This window comes from Panthera onca, chromosome E2 (genome assembly GCF_046562875.1).
Source record: "Panthera onca isolate mPanOnc1 chromosome E2, mPanOnc1 haplotype 2, whole genome shotgun sequence".
In the NCBI taxonomy this organism is placed as follows: domain Eukaryota; kingdom Metazoa; phylum Chordata; class Mammalia; order Carnivora; family Felidae; genus Panthera; species Panthera onca.
Window position 1 is genome coordinate 26,384,484 of NC_138353.1, and position 26,359 is coordinate 26,410,842.

Genomic DNA, 26,359 nt, shown 5'->3' on the forward strand with positions numbered 1-26,359 from the left:
GTGACCTATTACCTACACCTTCTTTTGTTTTTAATTTTTAATTTACATCCAAGTTAGTTAGCATATAGTGCAATAATGATTTCAGGAGTAGATTCCAGTGATTCACCCCCTGTATTACCTATACTTTCTAAAGCCTACATCTCAAGCCCAGTTTGGTATAAAGTTTAAATAAATTTTAATCCACATTGAAATATTTTATAATCAGCCTTTAATGCTATCTCAGTAATTTCAGAGCATTTAACCATTACTTTGTCACATTAACATACTATAAAAAGTAGATGGATGTAAACTTTTTTTTAAGTTTACTTATTTCAGAGAGAGAGAGAGAGAGAGAGAGAGAGAGAGAGAACGTGCGCACACAAGTGGGGGAGGGGCAGAGAGAAAATCCCAAGCAGGCTCTGCATCATCAGTGCAGAGCCCAATCCATGTGGGGCTCAAACTCAGGAACTGCAAGATCATGACCTGAGCCCAAGTGGGGCACTTTACTGACTGAGCTACCCAGGCTCCCCTGGACTTAAACTTTTATCATCAATTTCATGCGGGAACCTTGGTTTCCTTTTATCAAGGGCTGATGAACAATTTCTCTGATTAGTCATACCTCATGCTTAGTAATTAATATATAACAACCTTTTGCAGTTTACAAAATGTTACTACAGCAGGCAAATAATGCCCCTCTCAACTATGTCTGCATCCTAACACTTGTGGAAATGTTGTTACAGCAGTAACAGGAAGCTAATACAGTTACTTTTTTCAAAGGAAACATTTAAAATGGAGAAATGTAGTCACACAGGGAAAAACGACTAGTGTATTATTGTAAAGCAAGTTTCAAACACAACATGCATGGGAGGTACTGGCTGGGTCATGATATGGATGTGTGATTTTTGGCATTTTTTTCTTCAGAGGGGGCAATAAATAAACCGCTTTATCAAGATTAGCCTGATTGAGAGTGGTGAAGTGAAAACAATTGTCAAAATAAGAAGTAAAATTTGCATTCTTAATTTAGTAAAAAAGACAGGATGCAAATATCACCAGACCTCCTTTACTTCTCCAAAAACTATTCCTAGAACTGATATAATTAATAATAAATATAATAATACTCACTGTAAAAATAAAGTACAGGTTCAGATTATGTATTTGCTCTGTTAGGAATCAATGAGTTAAATAAAACTCTTCCATTCAAACATTAGAGTGTTTTCCTTTCTTTATAATTACAACTCCTTTTTGAAAAAGAGGTACTTTCTGTATTTTGACATTGTAAAGGGTATATGCAGAAAATGTTATGTTAAAAATCATTTTTTAAGATTTACTTCTCACATATTGACAAAATTAAACCTAACACAAGTCTCCTTAAAAATTTAACAGCTTAAAATGCCAAAAATTAAAAAAAAAATCAAACACTGTTATAAAACAATGATGCTAAGAAAAAAATTAAACAACCTATTTTAATTTCCAAAACTGTAGCAAAGTAATAAGAGGAACTTAAATTGTATGTATTTTCCTAAAAGCTCTATTTTCCTGAAGATAACTCTGAAAACTCTGTTGCTACAAAAGAAGAGTTATTTATATGTCTAGTAAGACTGGTGATTTGAAATGGGGAAAGCCCAGGACAAAGACCTGGTAAAAGGCTGCTGGAAAAACAGAAAGTCTGAACAAAGGTGATACAGCCCAATAAATGGAGAGGAAAGTGCAAACCCTAATTCAAATGTGTAAAGCAAAGTACACATTTGTCTTTTTACACATCTGTCTTTTTACTGCTGAAATCACTCTATTTTGAGACTTCCACCCCAGTAAAAAGCATCACATACTGAATCAGAACCCATTAGGCACTGTGCTAGATACTGAAATGCAGTAACAGAAGACATGCAAAGTGGGAGTGAGATGTTTAAGCAGAAAAGCAGTTGACAGAAGAGCTCAGGGTGCAGATGAGGAGGATTAACATACAATGTCATCTAAAGTCACAGAATGAGGAGCCTGCCTAAAACAAGACAAATGCCAAGATTTAAAGATTGAAGGGTTCCTTAAAGAGAGGCAGTGGCCCTTAGCCTGCAGCAGTTCTCAAACTTTATCGTGCCCACTAATCATCTAGGGATCTTATTAAAATGCAGGTTCTGATTCAGAATCAGAATTATGCCAAGGCTGGGCCTGAGACTCTAAATTTTTAACCGTAGGTATGGCCAATTGCTGGCTGAGGCTAACATGAGTAGCAAAAGCCTAAAAGAACTGAGGAGGAAAGGGCAGTAACTCAGAAGTCAAGGGAAGGTACAGACTTAAGAAGAAGATCTATTGATACAAGTACAAATATTAGAATAAATTATGCTTTATTATATACTTATAGGGAGCTTGTACTATTTCTGTAATCAGAAAAAAAAAATAAAGGTAGCAAGCACACATGCTTAAACATTCAAGAACTCATGGAATATAGCACCCATGAACCTTTGTTACTTTATTTAAAATAAGCAATGAATCAAAATAAGCAATTTAGAAATGGTGATCTTTTAAAAGGATTAAAGTTAGTTAATGACTCCATTTAAACATGGAAATAAGCCCACCAACCATAGGCATTAGAATTACAAATTAGAATGCAAACAGTATAAACTTTGGCAAAGTGCAATTACATAAACAATAAAAAATCTACAGTGAGAAGTAGTAAAAATAATGGCACAGTCAACCATGTGGAATCTGCTGAGAGGTCAAATATGATCAGACCAAACAGGTGTTCGTGGATTGGCGATATGGAAGTTACTGGTGACCTCTGCAAAAGCAACCTTGGAAATAAGGTCGGTGTGTAAATCAGACCAAAAGAGACTGAACAGGATGCTGTGTAAATTTAAAAAGCATGGCTATAGAAAGAGGCAAGTTAAGAAGTAGCTGAAAGGTCCAGGGTAGTTGTCGGCTTGGGTTTTGTTTTTGTTTTGTTTTTCTTTTTTCTTTTTTTTGAAATGGGAGGGACCAGAATATAGTGAATGCTGATATAGTGAATGATGAGTCCAGAAAAGAGGATAATCCCAAGAAATGGAACAATAAAGTTTTTGGTGACGAGGGATTCAAAACTCAAGACAAGACAGAGTGACTAGACTTCGTTAGAAGAAATACTTTCTCCATGGTAAGAACAGAGAAGATAGAAGATGTCTAGTTCAGGAAGTTGAAAGTTAAGAAAGTTTCAATCTGAGAGTTTCCATTTTCTCAACAAGGTCTCTGCATCCTCTTTTAGTGGGAGCGTCGGGGAGGTCACAGTACAACCATGTCTTCACTGCAGAAAGTTCTGTCGGACACCTGGTTCTACATCCTAATTCTATTTTACTAGCAATTATCATATTTTCATTTTATATCAAACCTACAATTTATGAACATCAAGAATGAAAGTACTAACATCTTGCAAAACAAGGGAAGCCCGCTTTTAACAGGCTTAATAGTAAAACTTCCCCTTTCCCACCTGCCAAGGTAAAGATTGTATGAAACTTCAAAACTGTGTCAAAACAATCATTTAAACCTAACTGCAACAATTCTGGTTTCATTTCTCACAATTATATCACAAAACAAACGCCCATCCTTGGGAATTAAGGACTGTGCTTGTGATGTGCACCAGGGGACACATGGAAGTTTTGAATCACTATCCTGTACATCTGAAATATAACACTGCATGTTAACTAACTGGAATTAAAATAAAAACTTAAAAAAAAAAAAGGCAAATGCCTATCTTTTTTTCCCCCTGAATCCTTAATTATGGTTCATTTTTTGATACAGCCAACACACCTCAAGAAAGTTTGCAGAAACCGCCTCAGGGCCTGGCAATCTGAAGCTCTTATAGAAACTGCACAAGTTTACCATTCTTGTCACACACCCGTTTCCCCTAAGAACTATAAAAATTCTTAAATTCTGTTCACAGTCTTATGACATATAATGATGTAGAAGAAAAATTTATGCCATTTTTCTTATTCCTTTGCAGGTAACATGTCCCCCGACAGGTGGCTCTGGTCTCTGAAAGAAATTATCACCAAAACATCTAAATATGTGCCATCAGCACTTGCTGAACAAAACGCTAGGTGAGTCTTCAATCCAAATGCTCAAATCTTTCACCTTTGTGGACTTCTAATTATTCTTTAATCCTTTGCATCTACTCGGTTCTTTTCTGCACATAATTCTGATATTGACTCTCTCTGCTGGATCTATCTTCCAATCACATATTTTTCCCCTCAAATTTCCAATCTTTGTTTTTGCACTGCGTTCCAAAAGAACTCATTAAGTTCTAATTCATGAATTTGATTTTGCTAAAATTACCTTATGTCTTGGGTGCCTGGGTGGTTCAGTCAGTTAAGCATCTGACTTCATTCAGCTCAGGTCATGATTTCACAGTTAGTAGTTCGAGCCCCATATCGGGCTCTGTGCTGACAGCTGGGAACCTGGAGCCTGCTTTAGATTCTGTGTCTCCCTTTCTCTCTCTGTTCCTCCCCTGCTCACACTCTGTCTCTCTCAGAAAATAAACATTAATTTTTAAATAAATAAATAAATAAATAAATAAATAAATAAATAAATAAAATTACTTATGTCTTGATATGGTAAAGCATTTTTCAACAAGGGAACAGAGATTTTGATGGCAGGAATAGCTGTTTCCATGTCCTTTCCCTAAAGTTGGAATGGATACATAAATCTGGATTATACTGCTCTTGTACTTCCTTAACCCCTCTACAGGAGTTTTCATTTTTAATTTTCATGCCTCTCACTGGAGCTTGCCAGTCTCAGTGGAGCCCTAGGGTCAGCAAGCTAAATAAGGAAAAATAGAGACTTTCCTCCATTTTCTTTCAAACAGCTGCCCCAAACATTTATTAAACACCTAGTATGTTCCAGGTATTGTTCTCAAAGGTTTACATACAACCGTGACTTAACCATTTCAATGAACTTCCAAATTCAGCATCTATCCCCTACCTCAAGAATAAGAAAATAAATTTACAAATTAAAGGTTTCAGATCATAGAATTAATTAGTAAATGATGGAAGCTGGAGCTTATCTGATCAGGGAAGATTTAGAAGGGATGGGGGAGGGAGACAAATGGCAATGTAGGGCAAGGCAAACAAACAAACCAGAAAATTTTAAACTTGGAAGAAATTTAACCAACTCTCAATTTCAGAAAAGAAGAATTATAAAGAAAGAACGTGCTTAATGTCACGTAACTTAGGTCAATTTTCTAAGTTAGGCTGTATAATTTCCTCAATCCTTTTAAAGCAAATATGCTTTAGATATTTTATAATTCAACTTGAAAAATTAATCTTTAAGTCTAATAACATTCAATATAAAAATATATATACTTAAACTATCTTTTCCTTTGCCTCCCAATGCAAAAGGGATCCCTAATTAGCAAGGAGAGATCAAAAAAGAGAGATGAGGGGCACCCAGGTGGCTCAGGTCAGCTAAGCATCAAACTCTTGATTTGAGCCCAACATTGAGCTCTGCACTGACAGTCCAGACAGAGCCTGATTGGGATTCTCTCTCCCCCCTCTCTCTGTTCATCCCTTGCTTGTGCTCTCTCTCAAAATAAATTAAACTTAGAGGAGAAGGAGGAGGCAGGAGGTGGAGGAAAAGGAGAAGAGATGATACCTAGTCAAGTCCTGAACAAGTAACCAGTTAACTAAAGTCAGCTCCTTAAGGCACCTTTCCTGATCGATTTATCTAAAGGCCAAATGACCCTTCTCATTGTCTTCACAATATCTATTTCCATTTGAAATTCCAACTACTGGGTGCCTGGGTGGCTCAGTCAATTAAGCATCTGACTCTTGATTTCGACAGTTTGTGGGTTGGAGCCATGCTGAAAGCATGGAGCCAACTTGGGGTTCTCTCTCCCCCTTTCTCTGCCCCTCCTCTGCCCACATGCACACATGTGTTCTCTCAAAATAAACTTTAAAACAGTGAGGAAAAAAATGAAATTCTAACTACTTATTGTCTATTCTCTCCCCTATTCCCTCCCAACTACACCACCAACTTTTTACTCACAACTGTAATTCTCAAGGTTTTTGGTATCAGGAACACTTTATACCAATGGTTGGCAAACTACAACTGCAAGCCAGTTGCCAGTTTTTGTAAGCAGTTTTACTGGACCATAGTCACACCCTTCATTTACATATTGCCAATAATTGCTTTAGAATGGAAAGCAATTAGCTGACCCTGTGACTTCTAAGCCCTTTAAGCCTACCTGGCCATTTAAAAAAAAACTTAGTCTTCACTGCTTTTAAAAAATTATTACTTAGTACTTTCAGTACTTTTTAAAAATTATTAAGGCCCCCAAAAGAGCTTTTCGTCTATGTGGTTTATACGTATGATATTTACATATTTCTAATATATTATTATATTAGAATATATTATTCTGCTATATTAGAAATTCAATCCAATAAATTTTTAAGTAGTTCTTTATTTTAATATCATTATAAAGTACATGTAAAAATCCATTACACGTTAAGTGTTTATGAAAAATATTTTCATAGGGAGAATGTCTATGTTTCACATTTTTGCACTTCTTAATGTCTGATGCAATAAAATGCAATTGGATATTCATTATCTGCTTCTGCATTTAATCTGTTAAGATGCCACATGCCATGTACCCTCTGGGAAACTCCACTGTACTCTCATGTCTCATTATTGTGAAAAAAAAGTTTTGACCCTGAAAGGACCTTGAGAACTCCCAGGATCCCTGAACCATTCATTTTTGGTTCAGAACTTCTGCACTGAGAAACTTCATGAGAATAGACCTTGTTTGTTTTGTTCACTCTCATGTCTCCAGCACCTAGGACAGTACCAAGCCCAGACTAGGTAATTTAAATATTTCTTGAAGGAATGACTAAATCAAGTAAAACAGCAAGAAGGATTCCAAGGAGAAGGAATGGCATATGTATACAACCAGAATTCACTTATCCCTGGTGTCCCTACAAGTAGAATGCATTTACTTAAATGAATTCACAAAGAGAATTCACACCTGAGATTAAAAATTCACTTTAAAATAAGTGTGCTGATCTGTGCTGATCTTTGACAAAGGAGCAAAGGCAATGGAGAAAAGACAGATTTTTCAACAAATGATGCTAGAACAATTCAATATCCACACACCAAAATATGAATCTAGACACAGATCCCACACCCTTCACAAAAATTAGCTCAAAATGGATCACTGACCTAAATGTAAACTCCTAGAAAGGGAGAAAATCTAGATGACCTTGGGTTTAGCAAAGACTTTTCAAGAACAACACCAAACACATTAACTTGATTAAAATTAAAAATTTCTGCTCTGTAAAAGGCACTGTCAAGAGAATGAGAAATATTTGTAAAAGATTTCTCTGACAAAGGACTGTTACCCAAAATACACAAAGAACTCTTGAAACTCAACAATAAAACTAACAACCCCAACTAAAAACGGGCCAAATACCTTAAGAGACACCTAACCAAAGATATACAGATGGCAAATGGGCATATGAAAAGGTGCTCCACATCACTGGTCATCAGGGAAATGCAAATCAGAACAAGATGATACCACTACACATCTAGGAGAATAGCCAAAATGCAGAACACCAACACCGCCAAATGCTGGTGGGCATGTGGAGCAACAGGAACTCTCATTCACTGCTGGTGGAAATGCAACTATAAAAGGCACTTTGGAGGTTTCTTACAAAACTAAACATACTCTTACCATAAGATTCAGCAATCCTGTGGCTTACTATTTACCCAAAGGAGTTGACAGGGTGTTTATAGCAGCTTTATTCATAAATGCCAAAATCTGCAATCAACCAAGATGTTGTCCTCTGGTAGGTGAATGGATAAAGTGGTACAACCAGACGGTGAATATTATTTAGTGCTAAAAAGAACTGAGCTATCAAGCCATGAAAAGACATGGAAGAACCTTCAATGCATCCTACCAAGTGAAAGAAGCCAATCTGAAAAGGCTACATGCTGTATGATTCCAATTATACAACATTCTGGAAAAGGCAAAACTATGGAGACAGTAAAAAGATCAGCCTGGGGGAGGGATGAATGAGTGGGTGGAGCAGAGAGGATTTTTAGGGCAAAGAAACTGTTCTTCTGTACACTACAGTGGTGAATACACAGCACTCAGTATACATCTGTCAAAACTCCTAATACAGAACACCAAGACTGAACCATGGACTTTGGGTGATAATGATGTGCCAATGTAGGTAGATCATATTGTAACAAATATACCATTCTGGTGGTGGATGTTGATAATGGGGAAGGATATCACTGGGGCTGGGTGAATATGGGAAATCTCTGTACCTTCTATTCAGTTTTGCTACTGAATCTAAAACTGCCCTAAAGAAATAAAGCCTACTTTAAAAAAGAAACACTGTATGAAATAATTTTATCATTATAAACAGAATCTAAAAAAGAAAAAAGAAATGGATGTACTTCCATACCACTTCTCTAACTTTTCAAAATGTTTATGTTCATAACATCAGAGTTCCATAAACCCATCAATTCCTAGACAGTAACCTCAATTCTTAGTAATGCCCTAATGATAACATACCTCAAGAAGGTTGCCTATGTATAGTGAAAAGAACCATGACTTTGATTGGAATCAGAAGCTCAAACCTGAACTCCTACTTTAGCTTTTACTAATTATTTTGACATTGAGCAAAATTACAATATTCTGAGTCTCATATTTCTCATTTGTACAATGATAAAACCAACAACAACAGATTTTTGGACATTAACAGATTAAATACACGGTAATGTTTGATATATTGTTAACAATACAACCACTGGTAATGTTTATAGAGTCATACCATGAACCCTGCAATTAATCACTAAATAAAAAACACCTGGATTATACAGGATTTTGCTGGAAACTGTTGTTTCAAACTACTGTGTTCATTTTCATAACCTCAATTTGGGATGGTATCTGAAATCTGATAAAGATTACAGAGTTTGCTGTGAACAAAGCTGCATAAACTGGGCACCTATCAACTTTTCAGGCACTGTGTCAGCTTCATACACACCATTTATTTAAGCTTCATAATGTAGGTTATAACTTCATATTGTAGATGAGGAAACTGAAGATCAAAAAAAAAATAAGAATAAGCACAGAACCACATTGTCTGCTTTGTCCCTAAGTCTCATTTCTTTCAAATAACCCTCAAAACTCGACAACCTCATACTGGGACAGAATATTTAATTTAGCATCCAACACACCTTTTCAATATTTACAAAATTGGCCAAAAAATTAAAATTTCCCTAAGTTATTTAAACCTTTAGCCCTAACAAGTAGTTGCTTTTGTAATTTTTTTGTATCAAAGTGGTAGAATCTGATAATCTGAGTTTGTCATTAACAATTAGACATTAAATCCAAGTATCGAGAAGTGAGGCAAGAGCACAAAAATATGAGTAAGCAGAAAGAGGGTCAAAAGAGGGTCAAACAGGCTTTCTCAACATTTTTATTTCATACCACATATTGCTAACAAAATTTTTCGTAACACACCTGAACTTATCAAAACTGTATCAGTCATGATTACAACACAATCACTACTGTAATACAACCAAACCTTACAGCATCCAGAAAAAACTGTCCAATATTCACTTAGTTGTGTCCAAGTTTGACTACAACTGTTGTTTACTACCATGATTATGTTTTATATTCTTTCAGGATGTAAAACTATCACACATTCCAATAGATGTTTCCTCTTTTGCTCTGTCTTGGCATTAAGCTATGTTAGCCAGTTCTACACTAGAACATACAACCCATTCAACTCCACATTCCACCTGAAAAATATGGTAGGGTAACCGCCCCCCCCCCCCCCCGCCCTACACGCACACACACACTGGCCAAAAATTTTAAAGCAGATCAAAATTAGCAGTAATCTATAAAGAGTTGGTGATATTGAGCTAAACACAAAACTATACACTGCTTGGGAGACAGAAGATATTAAAGAAATGAGGCAAAATCATAATTACAGAGTCTTTTTTTTTCAATATATGAAATTTATTGTCATATTGGTTTCCATACAACACCCAGTGCTCATCCCAAAAGGTGCCCTCCTCAATACCCATCACCCACCGTCCCCTCCCTCCCACCCTCCATCAACCCTCAGTTTGTTCTTAGTTTTTAAGAGTCTCTTATGCTTTGGCTCTCTCCCACTCTAACCTCTTTTTTTTTTTTTTTTCCTTCCCCTCCTCCATGGGTTTCTGTTAAGTTTCTCAGGATCCACGTAAGAGTGAAAACATATGGTATCTGTCTTTCTCTGTATGGCTTATTTCACTTAGCATCACACTCTCCAGTTCCATCCACGTTGCTACAAAGGGCCATATTTCGTTCTTTCTCATTGCCATGTAGTACTCCATTGTGTATATAAACCACAATTTCTTTATCCATTCATCAGTTGATGGACATTTAGGCTCTTTCCATAATTTGGCTATTGTTGAGAGTGCTGCTATAAACATTGGGGTACAAGTGCCCCTATGCATCAGTACTCCTGTATCCCTGTAATTACAGAGTCTTAACATGAGATATGATAGGTAGCGCTTTACTAGTAAAAGAGTAGAAAAACAATGGAATTTATGGGAAAGAAATGCCATATCAAAAAATTCATGGAGCCTTTTCAAATTAAATCATATTTCACTGAAATCGTTATAATTTGTTATCTTCATAAGCATTGTACTTGAAACTCCAACCAAATAATTTGTTATTTCAAATAAGGATAGAATACATGAATTAACATACTCAAATTTTCCTCAAACTTAAAATAAAAAATAAAATAAATTTCCTCAAGGGGCGCCGGGTGGCTCAGTCAGTTAAGCGTCTGACTCTTGGTTCCGGCTCAGGACATGATATCACAGTTTGTGAGTTCAAGCCCCATATGGGGCTGGGCATTGACAGCAGGGAGCCTGCTTATGATCCTCTCCCTCTCTCTCTGCCCCTCCCCTGCTTGCTCTTTCTCTCAAAATAAACAAACTTAGAAAAAATTTCCTCAACCTAAGATTCTATTCTTGGAAGAGGGGGAGATCTACATTTCTCTACAAAAATTGAATGTTTTATTTTCCTGTTTTTAATAATCTAAAAAGCAGTAGTAGCACATTCCGAATCATCTGACTCCATATGGTAGCCAAATAATTGAATGCTCCCATTCACATTTATGGTCGCTGGCTCCAAGTCAGTACTACGGTACTCTAATAATGACAGGCTAAAGACAAAAGCAGAAGGGGACCTCAAATGCAATGGATGCATTTGTGTGAAGCAAAGCCCAGTGGCATCATGGTTTTTCCCTGAAGCATTTATATGCTGGTAAGAAAATGCAAAACATGGTGACCACACCATGCAGGTCAATCTTGGTATGTTTAACTCAAAAAGAACCTACAGCATAACCATAGTCAATTCTATAAGCCATTTTGTTTCAAGATCTCAATTTAGCAGACAGGATCCAATGCTTTAGTAAAATGAGTATAATTTGAATTTCACTGGTTTTGCAGTTTTGTTTGTATTTAATTTGCAAGTTTTGATCTGTCACCAGCATCTGACAGAACTGATCAATCACTGGTTCCTGCCTGATAAACTCTGTTCACTGACCCTGCACACATAGTTTTCCTAGCTCACCAGCAACTCAGCTGCCTTTACTGATTCCTGCTCTTCTCCCCACTCTTCAAATTGGGAGTTGTCCATGGTCCGCTGTTCCTGGCTTTGTTGATCTCATTCAGTCTTGCAGTTTTCAAATTCCACCAACATTCCTAGGACTTAAAAATGTGTATGCCCAGCCCAGACTAAAAAAGCAAACAAAAAACCCCTCCAGATTTCTCTTAAACCCAAGATTTGTACATCCAACTGCTTCCTAGATATCCCTGGGGGCAGGGGTGGGGAAAGTGCTGAACAGAACTGAACTCCCTATCTTCCAAACTATTCCACCCACCACCTTCCCCTCCCTTGATGACAATTCCATCCTTCCAGTTACCAGGTTCAAAAGCCTTGAAGTCATCCTTGATTCTTTTTTTCATGCTATATACCTAAAACCACCAGGGGGCACCTGGGTGGCTCAGTTAAGCATCTGACTTCAGCTGGTGTCATGATCTTGTGGTTTGTGAGTTTGAGCCCTGCATCAGGCTCCCTGCTGTCAGCAGAGTCTGCTTCAGATCCTCTGTCTCCCTCTCTCTCTGCCCCTCCCCCACTCAACTTCTTTCCCTCTCTTTTTCTCTCAAAATAAACTTAAAAAATAAAAAAAAAATAATAAAACCACCAGGAAATCTTAGTGTATCTTCTTTAAAAATATATCCAGAACCCAGCCACTCCTCACCACCTCTACCACTACCATATCATATATTCCAAGTGACCATTATCACTCATCTGAATTACCACAATATCCTTCTAAACAGTCTCCCCACTCCCATCCTTGTCTCCCACATCCATCCCAGTATGTTCTAAGCATAGCAACCAGAAAAATCCTGTTAAAATTTATATCAGGTTATGTCACTCCTCTGCTCACTACCTTCCCCATTGGCAACCCTTATCCAAGTAACAGAAAAATCTTGAACAGCCTGTAAGGCCCTAAATAATATGATGATCACTCTTTGACTCCTTCTCCCACTTCTTTCGCCCTCACTCACTGCACTAGCCTCCTGGTTCCATAAAACTAAGCTGTTCCTTGGGGCCTCTGCTTTAACATACTTTCCTCCTAGATGTACATAATAACGGATTCTTTCACCTCCTTATTTTTGCTTGTTTGCTATCTTCTCAATGAGGCCTACCTTGTCCCCTCTATTGCAAACAGTGATCAGCACTCTGCCCACTGACCCTCCACTATGCACTCCTAATCCTCACCCATTCCACCAGCCTCTTCCTCTTCTCTCCTTTTCCCTCCTCCCTTTCTACTCTATTTTTTTCCACAGAATGTATTACCCTCTATCAGGCTATACAATTGAATTATTATGCTCGTTGTAGTAGCCCCCCCCCCCCAACTCTGGAAGGTAGGAAGGTAGGGTCAGTGATGTATCTCAAAACACTTAAAACAGTGCCTAGCACACAGACTCAAAAAATTATTTGTTGACTGAACAAATAAATCAGAAAGCAAAAGAACTCTGGACTTTGAGTAGTAACATCCAAAGCTGGATGCAATAGAACCATGTTTTTTAAAATCCTCAAAGAGAATGATTACTGTTCTAGAATTCTATGCACAACCAAATTATCCTAAAAGTGTTGAGGGCAGAATAATGATGCAAAGTTTCAAAACTGAACTTCCCCTGGAAATGTTCTCAGGAGGCTCCTGGAGGACAAGCCCTTCATAGATAAGGAATGAACCAAGAAAAAGGACAACATGGCTACAGTTAAGTAAGACTTAACCCAGAAGAAAGGTACAGGGAACACAGACAAAGACAACTTTCCGTTAGCGGAAGAAGGCAACATGAGGCAGCAAGCAACCTGAACACTTAAGACAAGTAGTAAGGAATGTGGGGCGGTATTAGCAGTAAGCACAGAGAAAACAAAGAAAAAAGGACAAATATTAGTGACATATACAAATTCCAATTAAACGGTACAAGGAAAAAAGTCACAACAGCTTACTAAATAGCTCAATTTGCGAATAACTTTCATAATAATAATGCAAGTACAAAATTATGATGTCACTAAATTAAAGGAGTATGTAAATGGGAAGGTCTGTACATGTGACAGAGGCAGGAAGCCAAGTTAAATCTACAACAAGAACTGAATAGATAACGCCTAAAATTGAAATCTGGATTTAACAATAGAAGCATGTTAGGGGTACCTGGGTGGCTCTGTCGGTTAAGCAGCCGCCTTTAGCTCAGGTCATGATCTCACGGTTGGGGAGTTTGAGCCCCACATTGGGCTCTGTGCTGACAGCTTGGAGCCTGGAGCCTGCTTCAGATTCTGTGTCTCCCTCTCTCTCTGCCCCTCCCCCGCTCGCACTGTCTCTCTCAAAAATAAATTTTAAAAAAACTTAACAATAGAAGCATGTTAGAGACAAAGATGGTAAATACAAAAATAATCAGCTCATTAAAATAGTTGCCTCTGGCAAAGGACACCTGGAGAGAAGTACGGCCAGGGAATTTTTCTTCAAAAAAAAAAAAAAAAAAAAAAAAACACACAAACCTAGAGGCGCCTGGGTGGCTCAGTGGTTAAGCCTCTGGCGTCGGCTTAGGTCATGATTCGCTCTCTGTGAGTTCAAGTCCCACTCAGGCTCTGTGCTGACAGCTCAGAGCCTGGAGCCTGCTTCAGATTCTGTGTCTCCCTGTCTCTCTGCCCCTTCCCTCCTCATGTCTCTCTCAAAAATAAACATTAAAAAAATAAATTTAAAAAAAACCACAAAGCTAATGGAATATTTTATTTTGAATTATAGGTGCATGTAAAAGTCTAGAAAAAAGGAAAAAGAAGTTCAAAGACTTGATATAAGAAATGTCACAAATTGCATGTGTTACTTAAGAAAGGACAGAAATTTATTTTCAAAGATTTGACTCCAAGTATTGGCAAAGATGTCGGGAAAGAGACTTAACTACACTGTTGGAAATGTCCACCGTGGAAGCTTCTAATAAGATCTGACAGCTTGTTTCAAAATGTAAGTGTATACTCTTCATCCAGAAATTTCTTCCAAGTCCCTCTTCTAATTTACATGTTGGCAAAGGTGTATGTATCTGGATGCCTATAGCAATCCTGTTTGTAACAGCAAATAAACTGAAAATTCAAGCCCTATCTTAAGAGAGTGACTAAAATATAGTCCACACAACAGAACACTATGCTGTCTTTTTTTTAAGAAGATGGACTCATCTAGTAATGTAAGAATCAACCTGTTTAAATGAGTGGGTTAAAAAAAAAAAAAGCCACATAGCATAATCCTATTTATGTTACAAGAAGTAAATATATACACTTATAAGGCTGTTGTCTCTATGCATGTATTTCCATGTAATGAGACAGAAAAGAAACTGGAGGGGCATCCAAACTGCAGAATGTGGTTTAAAGACTTAAAGTGAGGGAGGAGAGAAGACAGGCAAGTCAAGTTTAGAACCAGAAACCAGAGATCAGACATGGGACCACTGAACTATAGGTACACAAAATATCAAAAACTGCAGGGTACAGACTATAAGCACAAACATCATCATTTGGAATTACACAGTTCAAACATGTAGTTACTGACAAGTGGTAATCATTCAAGAAAATATCTACAAGGATTTACATCAGATCAAAGAAATTAACTTTAAAATATCTCCTGCTGACTTAAAAAAAGTGTAGCACACACAGAGACTAGAAACTATGCCAAAACGTCTAATACGTGATTATGAATGATCATAGGGAAGATTAGGGTTACATTTCTGTATATATTCCTCAAATTAAAGCACATACATTATTTTGGTAATAAAAAGGGAAATTTTAGTGCATATTTTGTGTCCCCACACTTACCTGCTAAAGAAATTGCTGGTGACTTCATATATAAATTGAAACAATGAGAGGGGCACCTGGGTGGCTCAGTCAGTTAAGCACCCAACTCTTGATTTCAGCTCAGGTCACAATCTCACAGTTTCATGAGTTTGAGCCCTGGCTGGGCTCTGCCCTGGCAGCAAGGAGCCTGCTTGAGATTCTCTCTCTGCCTCTCTCTCTGCCCCTCGCCCACTCGCACTCCCTCTGTCTCTCTCAAAACAAATAAACTTAAATAAAAAAAGTTTAAAAAAAAATTGAAACACTGAGAAACCAAGAGCTAATTTTGTCTACTTGCCTTGATGGCTTTTTTTCTTTGATTTCTTTCTTTCTTAAAATGACTCAAATATATGGGTACTAACAGGGAACAAATTTTTGAAACAGCCCATTCACATAAAAATCCACATATTTCAGGGGTGCCAGGTAAAGCATCCGACTTTGGATTTCGGCTCAGGTCATGATCTCACAGTTTGTGAGATCAAGCCACGGAGCTGGGCTCTGTGCTGACAGCTCAGACTCTCTCTCTCTCTCTCTCTCTCTCTGTCCCTCCCCTGCATGAGCACACACGTGCACACACTCTCTCTCAAAGTAAGTATTTTTTTTAAAAATCCACATATTTCATATACATATATACATATTTTAGTTTATAGTTATAAAAATTTACCATTTTAAAATTATAAGACAAAATAACATGTTCGATCATCTCTCCTAACAAAGCCAAAAGAATACAGTCTGCAGAAATTAATTCACAACTATATAAACATCTGAAGCTGTCCCTGACAAAGGGTCCTTGACACACACACACACACACACACACAAAGCCTGAGCTTTAACCAAACTCAAAAGAGCAAAAGGTAAAACGCAAAGAAGAAAAAAGCAAGTTTTGAACAATGAGATTATTCAATTTATTTAAACCAACTACTAAAGCAATCTTTCCAAGGCAGATTGTTTGCAAAGAAGCCAATGTACATTAAATTTCACTGTATCAACCATCACTAGCTATGCTTGTCAACATGACAATAATAAATAACTATAACAAGGACAGTATAATGCTTCCTATAAAATTCAAGACTGGCATTAAATTCCTCTAACTTTTTAAGAAAATACTTCTCACTGCCAATATCTACTTCAAAAATACAGATTAGTTGTCCAAAGGTTTTCCCTCCAACCTTCTCTTTCTAGTTCCTCCCATGTGCTCCCCACAACCTCTGTAATTAAAAACAAAACCCACAAATAAGTTCAATGCCACTGGGCAAGCTCAGACCTAATGAAAGGTCTTTGTCAATATCGTTCTGCTCATTGTGGCTCAAGCTTAAAGAATAAATTGAACCAAAACAGACTATTTTATCTGTATTATTCAGCCTAGAGTCCCTGAAGATTTTAAAAAGTACTTTTTGGGGGGCACCTGGGTTATGCATCTGACTTCAGCTCACGTCATGATGTCACGCTTTGTGAGTTCAAGCCCCGCATCAGGCTCTGTGCTGACAGCTCAAAGCCTGGAGCCTGCTTTGGATTCTGTGTCTCCCTCTCTCTCTGCCCCTCCTCTCCTCACACTCTATCAAAAACAAATAAACATTAAGAAAAAAAAAAGGTACTTAAAAAAAGTAAAAGTAATTGGGACACATGAGAGCTGGTCCCAACAGGGTGCTCTCTTTGTGAAAATGGATCAAACTATAGGTATAGTTTGAGCACTTTGCTTTATCTATTTATGCTATACTTCAACAAAAAAGTTTACATTTAGAAACCAAAATACTGGGGCGCCTGGGTGGCTCAGTTGGTTAAGCACTGACTTCAGCTCAGGTCATGATCTCACAGTTCATGAGCGCAAGCCTCATGTCAGGCTCTGTGCTGACAGCTCGGAGCCTGGAACCTGATTTGGATTCTGTGTCACCCTCTCTCTCTGCCCCTCCTCCGCTCATGCTGTCTGTCTCTCTCTCTCAAAAAAATAAACATTTAAAAAAATTAAAAAAGAAACAAAAATACTATTGCTCTAGATAGTCTCCTAGAATCTACTGAAACAGCATCAGGCATTCTCACTAGCTAATAGATCACAGCATCTCTCCTCTCTTTCCCTCTGCTCAGTTTCTCAATATGTCTTTCTCTATTACACCTTTAACCTACCACCATCTGGTATTCACTAACTACAAATACTCTCAACTGATGGCTTCACCCATGTTTCCTTCAGAAAATACCAGAGAAGCCATCAAATAATGATTTACCACCTCCTTCTCTCACATTAGAATAAAGTGACCCTGCACTTGGGTCTGTCCTCTCACGTACTCAAGACTTCACACCCTATTATCCCTTCACCTACTCAGACTTCACACCCCTTCTATTATCCCTTCCTCTTACATCAATTCCTCCCTCTTTTGCTACCAGACCATCCCCCTAACACCTAAACATGCTCTAATATTTCCCATCTGGCTTCTGTAAGACCACATCCCCCTGATATCCCTTCCACCGCACCGAATCATTCTAGATGTCTCATAGAGAACCTCAAATCCAACGTATCACAACTTTGAATTTTATTGCTATCCTTCTGTCCCATCCCCTCCTTTAGTCTTTCCCATATTGGTAAACAGCACCATGTTCCACACAGCAGCTCAAGCCAGAAACCACCTAATTCCTTCCTTCCCTCACCTCTCACATCTAATCCATCAACAAATCCTGTTAATTCTGTCTCCCAAATAGATCTCAAATCCATCCACTTCTCTTCATCTTCACTGCCATCACCTTAATCCAGGTCATAAAGAAAGGGTCTGTCTGACCAATCAATTCTCCAAACAACAGCTAAAGCTATCTTAAAAGTTAGAAGTGAATTATACTACTCCTTTACTTAAATCCTTCTGATGGCTTCCCAGTACCCCTAAAATAAAACTCACATTCCTTGCTTTGACTCTGCAGGATCTGATCCCTGGCCATCTCTCCCCATCATCTGTTTGCTCCGTGAACACTCTTTTCCCTCAACTTCTAGAACAGTAAGTACATGCTCATTCCAGCATCTGGGCCTTTACCTCTGCTTCTCCTTCATTCTGAGAGGTTCTCCCTTCCCTCCTTCAAAGAGCTAGCTTGTATCATAGCTTAAATGTCACCACTTTTGACAGCAGGTGTCCCTCCTACCGCCATTATTTTTTACTTCAGCACTTTTAACTCCTTTATAGTACAGATGGACCCCAACTTACAATGGTTTTCCTTATGATTTTTCACTTTATGATGGTGGAAAAGCGATATGCTATACTTTGAATTTTGAATTGTGATCTTTTCCCAGGCTATCAATGTGCAGTATGATACCCTCTCATGATGCTAAGCAGCAGCAGCAAGCCATAGCACCCAGTCAGCAGGCAATTGGGAGGATAAACAATCAATACACCTATAACTACTGTTTTTCACTTTCAGTACAGTATTCAATAAACTACATGAAATATTCAACACCTTATTATAAAATAAGCTTTGTGTTAGATGATTTTGCCCAACAGCAGGCTAATGTAAGTGTTCTCAGCATGTTCAAGGTAGGCTAGGCTAAACTATGATGTTCAGTAGATTAGCTGTATTAAATGTGTTTTCAACTTAACAACAATTTCAATTTGCAAAGAGTTTATCAGGACATAACCCCATAGTAAGTGGAGGAAGATCTTTACATATCACAATCTGTAATTCTGTTTATTCCCTCACTAGAATGTAAATGGTAATATTTAGAGAAATTAAGTAACTTACTCAAAAACTTTTTTTTTTTTTTTTTAATTATTTAAGCACTTTCTATGGATAGGCAATGTGCTTTTAAGGTACAAAAGTAGGCAGTGTCCCTGCTCTCATGGAGGTTAGAGTCACAAACACAACTAGTAAGTGACAGAGTCTAGAGACATATCCAGGTCTGATTCTTCAGAGCCCTATCTCCTTAACCCTTCAACTATACTGCCACTCTAGTACTAGGATATCTGGGATGGGGGAAGCAGCAATGTGCTTAATTGGCTGTTCACATGCTAATGAAAACTAAGGCTTGGAGAGTTTAAATCATCTGTCCAAAGCTGCACAGGTAGACATTCGAGAGATTAAGTACAATCATCAGCTAAGGCACAGAGCTTTAAAGTACAGAAAGCGTTCAAGAAACAAAAAGAATCCAGCTTGACCAGGTAGGGCAAGAGGAAATGTTGGAGGATATGGCTCTAGCACATTTTAAGAACAGTGTGAGGTATTAGTTTATCAGTCATTCGATAAATATTTACTGAGCACCAACTACATGTCAGAGACAATGCTAAACTCTAGACAAACAAGGGTGATGAAGACCAAGTCCTCACAGAGATTACAGTCTATTGGGGAGCAAAGTAGTACAGAACACTTACAGTTCAGAGGGATACTTGTTAGAGTGGAGCAAAGCAGAGAGTGCTATGGGAACACAAAGAAAGGACACCCAACTCAGGGGGGGAAGTCCAGGAACAGTGTCTCAGCTAAGGGATGTCTAGGCTGAGATTACACACTTTAGCAGGGAGAGAGTATATAATTGCAAATGGCAGGGAAGTACCCAGAGCAAACTCAGGAAAGGCTGTGTACTGACTATCATCCATCAAGGAATTTTGGACTTTATACTGAAGTTCTTGTAAGTCACCTACATTAGAAAGCTCTCTTAAACTACAATAGGAAGAACTGAAGGGAAGAGGCAAAGACCAAATGCAGACAGAGCACGTGGAAGGTAGAAGACTTGAATGCAAATGTGAAAATGAGTGAGAGAAGCAATGCCATATTTGAGATAACCAGATGGCAGAAAAGTCAGGACCTTAAGACTAACTGAATATATGGGGTAAGAGCCTTGGACAGTTGGAAATAATAAAGGTTTTACTTTTCGACATGTAAATTTTAAGTATACCTTGGTACATAAAAGTGGAAAATGACCTGAAGGGAAAGACACTGTCAAGAGAATAGGAAGAAAAACCGCAGATTAGGAGAAAATATTTGTAAAAGATTTCTCTGATAAAGGACTGTTACCCAAAATACACAAAGAACTCTTGAAACTCAACAATAAAACTAACAACCCCAACTAAAAACGGGCCAAATACCTTAAGAGACACCTAACCAAAGATATACAGATGGCAAATGGGCATATGAAAAGGTGCTCCACATCACTGGTCATCAGGGAAATGCAAATCAGAACAAGATGATACCACTACACATCTAGGAGAATAGCCAAAATGCAGAACACCAACACCGCCAAATGCTGGTGGGCATGTGGAGCAACAGGAACTCTCATTCACTGCTGGTGGAAATGCAACTATAAAAGGCACTTTGGAGGTTTCTTACAAAACTAAACATACTCTTACCATAAGATTCAGCAATCCTGTGGCTTACTATTTACCCAAAGGAGTTGACAGGGTGTTTATAGCAGCTTTATTCATAAATGCCAAAATCTGCAATCAACCAAGATGTTGTCCTCTGGTAGGTGAATGGATAAAGTGGTACAACCAGACGGTGAATATTATTTAGTGCTAAAAAGAACTGAGCTATCAAGCCATGAAAAGACATGGAAGAACCTTCAATGCATCCTACCAAGTGAAAGAAGCCAATCTGAAAAGGCTACATGCTGTATGATTCCAATTATACAACATTCTGGAAAAGGCAAAACTATGGAGACAGTAAAAAGATCAGCCTGGGGGAGGGATGAATGAGTGGGTGGAGCAGAGAGGATTTTTAGGGCAAAGAAACTGTTCTTCTGTACACTACAGTGGTGAATACACAGCACTCAGTATACATCTGTCAAAACTCCTAATACAGAACACCAAGACTGAACCATGGACTTTGGGTGATAATGATGTGCCAATGTAGGTAGATCATATTGTAACAAATATACCATTCTGGTGGTGGATGTTGATAATGGGGAAGGATATCACTGGGGCTGGGTGAATATGGGAAATCTCTGTACCTTCTATTCAATTTTGCTCTGAAAGCAAAACTGCTCTAAAAAAAATTCATTAAAAAAAATTACCTGCAGGCAAGAGGATAATACATGGGTTATCAGCATTATAGATAGGAGTAAGTCAGGAAACAAATAAGTATTGAGTGTTAGGCACTGAGGAGATAGGAATACAAAACACAATTTTGCCCTTATGCATCAGGTGCTCTAATAACTATAGCCACAGCCATGGAAAACCAAATAATTTAAAGGGCATTAGAAAAAACACTATTTAAAAGAAATGATTAAGGATCATACTATTATAAAGTGAAAAAATTAACTCCAGTTGGTTTTGGGGGGAAGAAGGGAGGCAGGGTGGGATGGGAAGTCTTAGGCTTTCATATATTGATTTTATTTGTAAGGTGGTGTATATCAAAAATATTCAGAATTTACACATTTACAACATGTGTACAGAAATTCCATAATCATAACCAAAAGTCCGTAACATCTCTTTAAGCAAAAAAAGAAAAACCTCCAATCTTTTGGAAACTGAATAAATCAAAGCTTTAAAACACAATTTAAGGGGTCACTTTGCAGGGTTATGGAAGACTTGTTTTCAGAACACCGTATATACTGAAAATAAAATCCTAGTCTTCACATTATGTCACTGCTGTCTTGGCTAAATATTTCCTTTGTAATACCAATTAACTTTAGCCTAATTATAATATAATTACAGAAATTAAAGAATATTGCTCTACATCAGGTTTGTAAGAGCTTCCCAAAGCTCAGAAAGAACAAAGTGAATTAAGTTTGTTTCTGAATTTGTAGTCTGTGTACTACTTATCCTGAAAAGTTCAACATCTATTAATTAGACTGTACTTCAGTTTGAAATATTAATAAATGTTACTAAATTATGCTGAAAAGATCCCAACAGGGAGCACCTGAACCAATTCTATAATATATCTAAGAAAAGATTTTGGCAAAACTAACTTTAGGGTTGACACTTAACCATTCCAAATCACAAGTTTCTGTAATTTCCAGAATGAAAAATTACACAATTTGTATAATCCACTTTAAGTCTCAAAATGTACTTATCATAAAGTTCTCCCAACAGCTACCAATATCCTCTCCTCCACAATTTGAACCAATATTTCCCTGATAAAATTACCAGACCATTACATTTTTTAAAAAAATTTTTTTAAATTTTATTTATTTTTGAGAGAGACGGAGTGAGTAGGGGAGGGGCAGAGAGAGAGGGAGACACTGAATCTGAAGCAGGCTGAGCTGTCGGCACAGAGCCCGACACGGGGCTGGAACTCATGAACCTTGAGATCATGACCTGAGCCAAAGTCGGACACTTAACTGACTGAGCCACCCAGGCGCCCCCAGACCATTACATTTATAACTATACTACCCTTTGCTCTTCCCTTATGTCTAAAAGGGGTGGTAACACCATAGACACCTAACATTGAAAAGGATTCGTTATTCCACTCTTCCAAGTTAGTTAACACAAGTCCCTGGAAGTGAACTGATCCATAAATGTGAAAGTGCTAAAAGGAAACCTCACTTAAGCACTTTGTTTTTTTTTTTTATAATTCCAGACCACACAAGACCTATCCAAATTCCTTACTATATAAATTTCCAAATGCCACTATCTCAGAGTGCCTGTCAACTTACTATCTAAACCTCTTTTCATTTTGTGCAACTAAAAAAATGCAGTAAAATAAAAACCAAAGCACTAACAACGTACAATGTGAGCTCACATACTTTGGTCTGTGTACTTCCAACATATCCATCATGCCAAAATGAACTCATTAATTATTAAAGAACAAGAACCCAAGCAGCAAACATTTATTAACCACTAACCCCACTGCTCTAAGCCCTTCACCTATTATCATCTCATCAACTCTCCCAACAATCCTACTGGACGTAAGTACTGTCATTACACCCATTTTGCAGATAAGGAAAATCAAGCACAGAGAGGTTAAGCATCTTGCCCAAGGTCACAAACGGGTGGGACAGGATGGAACCAAAGCTGGCAGTACGACTTCCGAGTCTGTGCTCCCAACATTCAACTGCTTTAAAGAGTTAACAATTTACCCTTGACAGCCGCTTATCTGGAAATGGTAAATGTTCAACTGCTAGAACAGGCAGTCTGATCGCTGCCCTATATCCAGACTCACAGCTTCTGTGACTTTGACAAATCAGCTACACAATCTGATTTTCTGAACACACAAACTGGGACTTCTCTGGATGTCAGAGCAAACAAATTCTGAATCTTTCCAGGAATGGAGAAAAGAAAAACCTACGCAACACTGTGGCCCAGGTTTCCCACATTCCTAAGTTATAATCTCAGAGACTCAAGAAAGGCCCCCAAACTACCCGAAAAATGAAGCCTAGGAAAACCAAGGTTTACAATAAAAACTAGGGCTTCCCTGGCAAGCCGTTCACGCGATCTCCTCTCTAAAGACATAAACAAGGGAGGAGGCTGCATTCTTCCCACCGCACAATGAAGGCTCAGGCCGGGAGCGGGAGCAAGAACGCAGCGCCATTGGGGACGACCGCTCCCGGGGTCGCGGGCAGGCAGAGGAGGCCAAGGACGGCCAAGTCGCCCCGGCCGGCCCCGGGGCCCAGAGAGGCACGGGGAGGGGCCGGAGCGAAGGACCGGCCACTGCCCGCACTCAGCTGACCTCCGCCATGTTGGCCGCACACCCCGGGACCCTTGACAACAAAGGCCGGCACCGGGGCGCGGGGAGCGCCCGGCGCCTCCCCCCGCCAGGCCCGCCTCCCGGGAGCAGGGGGGCCGGGCCGGGCGGCCAGGAGGCCCTTCCCCGCCCTCGCCCGACCGCGCGGGGCCGACCCCCACCGCGGGCCTGCCGGGCCCGGGGCGCCGGGGGCGGGGGCGAGCCGGCTCGCGACGGCGGGCAGGGCCGAGCAGGGGAGGGGAGGGGCGGGGGGCGGCGCTCGGCCGAGCGACCGGGCTCTGGCCGAGACAAAGGCGCCCGGCGCCAGGGGCTACCCGCGCCCCCGCCCGAGTGGCGCGACCCGGCCCCGCCGCCCTTCCCGCCCGCCGCCATTACCGGGCCTGGGCGTCCTCCTCCCGGAGAGCCCCTCGCGGCCGGCTCCTCCCTCCAGGCCGGGCCCCACTTACCTGTGGGCGGAGAGCGCGCCTCGGACCCCGGTCCTGGCTCAAACGCGCTCCGTCGCCGCCGCGAACTCCCGCCACCGCGGGCAGTGCCACCGCCTCTTCCCCGTGCCGGCACCGACGGGACACCCTGGGCCGCCGCCGCCGCTCGAGAGCGCGCCCCGCAACGGCTGTCCTGGCTCCCCCCTGGCCGCCGCCGCCGCCGCCGTCGTTTCGCGCGTCCTCGAGCCCGCCGCGCGCCCCCGCTAAATACCACACACTGCGGCGGCCGCCATGAGGAGGCGCGGCCCCGCGCGCCGGCAGCCCGGAGGGGGCGGGGCTTCCCGCGGGCGCGCAGGCGCAGAGGCACTCGTCCGGCCGGCTGCGAGCTGCGTGGGCATCGTGGTGCGGGTCTCCGAGGGTGGCGGTTGGCGCTCTGGCTGCTCGGTTACCGTTGCTGCTACTAACAGCTCGCGCCCGACAAACGCGGGCACGTCACGCTCTCGCCCGCAACCGTCTCCGCCCGGAGGAAGCTAGCGCTTGCCTGCCGCGTGGTCGAGCGTCCCCCGCGGGGCTTTGTTTCGCGCGCGGCCCAAGGGGTAGTCCCGCATCCTCGCCCCTATTTACCGCCCCTCCTGTCGGGTTTGCTGGTTTCACGCAGTGCCTCCACCGACCCTTCCCAACTCCACTCTTTGCCAAAGGAAAAGAAGCCGGCTGCGGCGCCCACCGACCGGGACCCCACCCCTAAACACGAAGTCCAAGCCCCTCCCTTTGGTTTGAGCAGCTCTTCAGCAAAACCCGGATGAGTTTCAAAGGCTTATTTTAGCTGAAAAGTGGGTAGTGTGGAAAGCACGCCTTTCCCCATGTGTCTGCTCATCTGGAAGTCCCACTCATGGGACTGCATTTCTTTTTAAATAAAAAATGAAAAGTCATTAACAGTTCTTTGATGGGTACAATGCATATATCTGAGCAAACACTAGTGTCTGAGACATTTACAAACTGGGTTTCCATGTAAGATGCTCCATAAAAATACTGTTCTATACGAAAACTAAGAAGGTACTTTTTACATGGGGTATTAGAAAATATCCAGGGAGTAGTCTCCCCATTATCTCCAAACTCCTCACCAATAGGAAAGCTTTGGGAATGGTAAGTTTTTATGCAATCACTTTACTGAGAACAAAGTTTCAGATCGAAAGCCAAAGACACAGTTATTTTAGGTACTGATGCAAGCTGCTAATTTCTGGCATCCCTCAACAAATTTGTAGACTGTTGTGTGTTGATACCTCTACTTCTGTTTTCAACCTAATACTTATGGCTGCTCTCTTTCTATGGAACCATTATCACATCCAGTGTTTCTTGAGGTTGGGAAAGTAAAAGACCGCATGTTCTTAGCTGCAAGCTATAATACTAATATACTTCTGTTATGCTTGTCCCCAAAGCCCAAAAGTCAGATGAAGAACTCTGGTTGAGTTATGTGCAGTTATTGATATGTTATATCATTCATTTATTCAACAATAAGTATTTACATAGTGATTCTAATATGTTCTGTCATACACTGTGCTTGGACATGCATGGAGCTTACCTAGTCAGGAAGACATTAACTCATTTATTCTTCAATCATTCATTCCATCAATGACATGCAGTGGAATAGTTCTGAGAATAGAGACACTAGCCCTGCATTCATGGAGTGCATACAATCTAATGAGGTACACAAATATTAATCTCACAAATATATCACTAGGACTGTGGAAAATGTTACAAAAGAAATAAAAAGGTATCTGATGCCAAGAAGATACATAACAGGCCAGATAGATAATATAGGATAGGTGATTGAGTTAGAACAGAAGTTTTAGAAGGAATTAACCACATTGTGGGGTAACTGGAAGACTTGAAAAGGAGAAAAGCATTTCAGCAGAAAGCCTTGCATGCTAAGAAGCCTGCCCAGTTGCAGGAACTGAAAAAC

At 40.0% G+C, this 26,359-nt stretch overlaps 1 protein-coding gene across 4 annotated transcripts in view; it reads right to left on the reverse strand.

Annotated features, from left to right (window-relative positions):
* SIAH1 (siah E3 ubiquitin protein ligase 1) overlaps nucleotides 1-26,359 on the reverse strand; it is a 42,681-nt gene that overhangs the window by 6,208 nt on the left and 10,114 nt on the right. The window contains exon 1 of one of the 4 annotated variants that reach the window (XM_078438556.2): nucleotides 24,424-24,536. The exons of 1 other annotated variant lie outside the window; for it this stretch is intronic. The gene's annotated coding sequence lies outside the window, so the exon portion shown is untranslated. Of the gene's footprint in view, nucleotides 1-24,423; nucleotides 24,537-26,359 lie in introns of those variants that run through there. 2 more of the 4 variants (XM_078438557.2, XM_078438558.2) reach the window with 2 other exon arrangements.